Source organism: Empidonax traillii, unplaced genomic scaffold (assembly GCF_003031625.1).
Source record: "Empidonax traillii isolate 1590-97213 ecotype Southwest subspecies unplaced genomic scaffold, ASM303162v1 scaffold474:size1423191, whole genome shotgun sequence".
Taxonomy (NCBI): domain Eukaryota; kingdom Metazoa; phylum Chordata; class Aves; order Passeriformes; family Tyrannidae; genus Empidonax; species Empidonax traillii.
Window position 1 is genome coordinate 1,213,456 of NW_020955667.1, and position 4,539 is coordinate 1,217,994.

Genomic DNA, 4,539 nt, shown 5'->3' on the forward strand with positions numbered 1-4,539 from the left:
GAATTTTAAAGGTCTTTAAATCTCCCCATTTGGCTGGGAGAGGAGCTGGTGCCAGCTTTATCCCTTCTCTGGGGTCCCTGAGCTCAGCTATGAGCCATGTCCCTGTCCCTCCTCGGGAGCACTTCCAGCACAGCTGCCCCTGCAATTTCCCCCGTGCAGTTTCCCCTCAGGTGAGAATATGGTGATGTGCTGATGCCAAGGTGGGGACAGGATTGCTGTGGGGAAGAACTTGCTGCTGGCCTCTGGCAGTGACCATAGGTAGGAGCGGCACCCTCTGTTCTCCAGCGCTCATTCTAAGGACTGAGGAACCCACTGGCCCCTGCCACCTTGCAGGGACACAGGGAGCCACCACCACACACCTTACAGGGACACGGGCACACCCCCCAGGCACCTCGGTGGGACACAGACACCGGCCAGGAACCTTGTGGGGATGTGGACACCCCGACAGAATGGGAGTCCCTCCCCTTGGGCATGTGGTACCCGTGGGGCACGTCACAGACGTGGGTGGCAATTCTCTCCTGCCTCAGATCCCACCCTGCATGAACAGCAGTGCTCACCTGTTCTGCTGTTCCCATTGCCAATGGCCAAGCACTGGCTCTAGCTGCAGCTGGGACCAGGGGATCTGGGGAAGGTCCTGCTCTTCTGAAATCTTTCTGCTGCCTTCCTTTGGTAGTACTCGTGCCGGAGCTGTTGCAGGTAAAGGCGATGCACAGACCTGGTGGTCCTGAGCAGCAGCATGGTTTCAGCCCTCATCATCTTGTAAAATTGGGCATGATTAATGGTGCGTTTTGCCCGGCGGTCTGTCCTCATGGACTGTGAAGCTGCCTGTTCTCTTCCCTGGAAGTGACAGAGCCAGGGGCACAATGAAGTGCACAGGAGCTTGGGGGCCTAAGAAGGGTCCTGTTGGCCTTGTCTTCCTCTGGGACCACTCCAGCCTTAACAGGACTGCTCCAGGCAGCATGCTGGGCTGAGGAAACCTCTGGCAGGTTCCATGTCATGCTGGGGGCTTCCAGAGAGTGTCAGACCTGCGACTTGGTATGTCCCTGGGGAAGAGGCAGAGGCCCCCTTGCTGAGGCTCTCTTGCCCATGCTGGGTTTTCATAGCCAGCCTTATTGGCCAAGGTTGTTGTGCTTACCTGCACGCTCTGCTGAGCCTGTCTCTTCCTGTGTGACTGCTCTTGATTGCTTGCCTGTCCTTCCCTGTGTGTCTGTTCTTGATTTCTCGCCTGACTCGAGGGTTCCCGCACATTTCTGCAGATGCCAAGTATAATAAAAGGCACACCAAGCACCCCCATGATTTGCCAGTTCCTGCAGAGCAGCCAGGGCATGTCCACCCGGGCAAGGTAGACCCAAAGATGGCCCAGAGGGTAGGGAAGGTCAGAGGCCACACTCTCTGTGACAAGGGATGGTTTTTTTGGGCCCTTAGGAATGATGGCTGTCTTGACCCTGACCCTCTTGGCATCAGTGGGTGACAGAGACAGGCTCCAGAGCACCACGGCCAGGGACAGCACCAGGAGGAGCCTCATCGTGGTCTCACTGAGGAAACAACCTCAACATGCTGTCACCCAGAGCAGAGCTCAGGCAGCGACCCCCTGGATTGAGGGATTGCCCCGCTGGAATGTGTTTGCAGGTGTAGCCGATGTGTCGTCATGGGCTGCTGTGGCACAAGGCTCCTGGATGTCACAAAGGCTCTTTCTGCCCGGCCAGTGGGCGATGAAGGCTGAGGCGGAGCTGGAGAGGACCTGGGTAGGTACTTTTTGAAGCCTGCTGCTCCCAGTGCTGTGTCTTGGAGGAGAATATTGAAATCTTCCTCCCCCAGGCACTCCCTGGGATTCCCGCCAGGACATGGGCACCCAATTGGCATTGTTAGCCACCTACTTCCAAGTCACTATCCCTCCTCCAGGTGCAATGCTCGCAATCACACCAGTTTTGGAGATTCAGTGGACTAAGGAACCCAGCGGGTCATGGGCAGGCACTGGGCACATGTTACAGGGACATGAGGAGCAACCACCACTGGCAAAACAGTTCACAGAATGATAGAATATCCTGGGTGGGAAGGATCCCATCAAAGTCCAACTCCTGGCCCTGCACAGAATCACTGAATGGTTAAGCTTGGAAGGGACCACAGTAGGTTATAATTTTTCACCGTTAGGGTGGTCAGACATTGGAGTCACCATCCCTGGAGGTGTTTAAGAGGCATCTGTAGCTGGGCGATGTGGCTTCGCGGTTTAGGGGTTACAGTGGCAGCACTGGGTTGATGGCTGGGCTCATTCGATCTTTACAGGTCTCTTCCCAACCTTGACGATTCCGCGATTCCACGACAATCACCCCACGGGGCCCCGTGCACGCAGCGGCGTCTGCCACTCACGGGTACACGGGCTCCAGGACACGGTCCCTGGTCACCACGTGGGACGGTGGGGCAGGGCTGGCGAGGCAGGCGGCTGGCCGGGCGCACCGCACCGCTCTTTTGCCCCACCCCGGCTCCGGAGCGCTGCGTGGGCGCTGAGGGGCCGTGCCCGCCCCGGGGGCCGGGCCGTGCGGGGACGGTGAGCGCTGGGCTGCGGCGGGCGGGCGGGCGGCTCCGGGGGCGGAAGGGGCGGGCGCGGCCCGGCGCGCACCGGCGGCGGTTGGCGGGGGCCGGGCCGCTTCCTGCGGCTGAGGACGCGCTCGGACGGCTCTGTGGGACCGCGGATCGGCCGCGGCGGCGACGACGACGACGACTCCGAGCTCGGCGTGAGCGAGCGGGCGGGGGAGCGGGCGGGGCTGTGTGGGGCCGGCCGGGCAGCGGCGGCTCTGCGGGGCTGCCCCCGCCGGGGCGCGGCGGGGTGGGCTCGGCAGCGCTGCCCTGCCTGGGTACCGCCGCGGCCTGGGCCCGCCTCTCCCGGCGCCGGGGAGGCATGCGGGGCTACGCGGCTCGGCTCGGCTTTGCTGGGCTCGGCTCAGTCCTTGGGCCGGGCTCCAGTCCCTGCGCGCTGCGGGTCGGCTCCGCTTCTGCCCCTGCCCCGGGCACCGGTGCCCGTCCCGCAGGAGCTGCCGCCGAGAGCCGAGTGGTGCCCGCGGGAGCCCGAGAGCCCGGGCCAGGCTGTGCTGGGAAAACCGCCTCTCCAGCCTGTTGCTGCCCCGCGGGCAGCACCAAGGACCTCGGCTTAAATGGCTTTTTCTTGTTGGCGTTGTTTCTTCCTTCCCCCTCCGCCCCCCCCTCGGAGTTTTGATGTGGGTTTAAGGGGATTACATCTGATGCAATCTGGGGGCTAAGAATAGCCTGGTCCGCGTTCCCTTCCACGTGCAAAGTGCTCGGATCCCTACGTGCTCGCACACGGGATGGTGCGGAGGGGCCGCTTCCAGCGGTGTTCCCCGCGCTGGAATGCGGGGAGGCTCGGTTCTCCGGGAGCCCCTTTGTCTGGCTGGGCAGCCAGAGCTCGAGTTTAAATTGGTATGCGGTGCCCTAACCGGGAGGAATTGCCTTTCTTTATTTGCGGGGAAGTGTGAACCTGAGTAATTTGCAAGTGCGGCAGGCAAGCAGGTCTGAGTTTATTCTTCATTATCTGGCAAACCGCTCGGGTTGTGTGTCGGGGATAAAGTATCTAGACAATGTTGCACGTAAAATAAGGTGCTTCTTCACATAGCCAGGTAGAGCTATAATCATTTTGTAGTTTAATTTAAATTGTGCCAAAAATATTTCGTGTATTGCTGGATGCAGGGCTCCAATCTGACAATCTCTGTCTTCCAAATATGCTCTTATTCTTCCTAAATTCAAGCTTTTCCCTTTTGACTTCTACATCTGTTTGTTTTAAGAGTTAATTCATTCTCATGCTGTCATTGCTCTTCCCACAGTTTGAGTGGTTTCCCATCTCACTACCCTTTTGGATGGGAAGAGATTTGTGATTGTCAGCGTGGAAGGAGAACACTTTTCTGTTCTGTTAATAGATAATTTTTTTTTTCGAAAAAAATTTAGGCTTATTGCTTTAAATAATAATTGAATTAAATATATTCCTCAGTGAATAGTCCTTAAAAATTAAATTGGGACAAGTGATGCCCTGGTAAAAAGGGTTAATTTACATTAGAATTAGAAGTTAGTGGTTGAATATGAAAGGCCTGTGCAGCTTGCAACTGTTATTGGTCTCAGAAAATGAATATTTGGAGTGGAAGTGTAGCAAGCATCAGGCAGCATCATTAATCTTTGCAGATGTAGTACCATTATTAGCATCCCTCTTACCTCTGGGGCACAGTTATCTTCAGTTTCCAGACACAAGTTTTATCTTCTATCAATTTCTGGCTCTGCAGCGTAGCTGGTGAGCAGCGCTGTGCTGTTTATTAGGTGCCAGCCTGCCTTAAATCTCTGCTAAATGTGTGAGGGAGAGATACCTCCGGGCTCTGAGCAAGGACTGAGAGTGAGCACCCTGTTACTCCAGATATTTTTTTCCTTTGGTGGAACAGTTTTAAGGATTCAGGGAGGCAGGCAGTTTGCTGACTTTATGATGTGTGTGTTCCATTTGCCTCAGGAATCTATGCAGCTGTGGTGAAAATATTTTTAATGTTG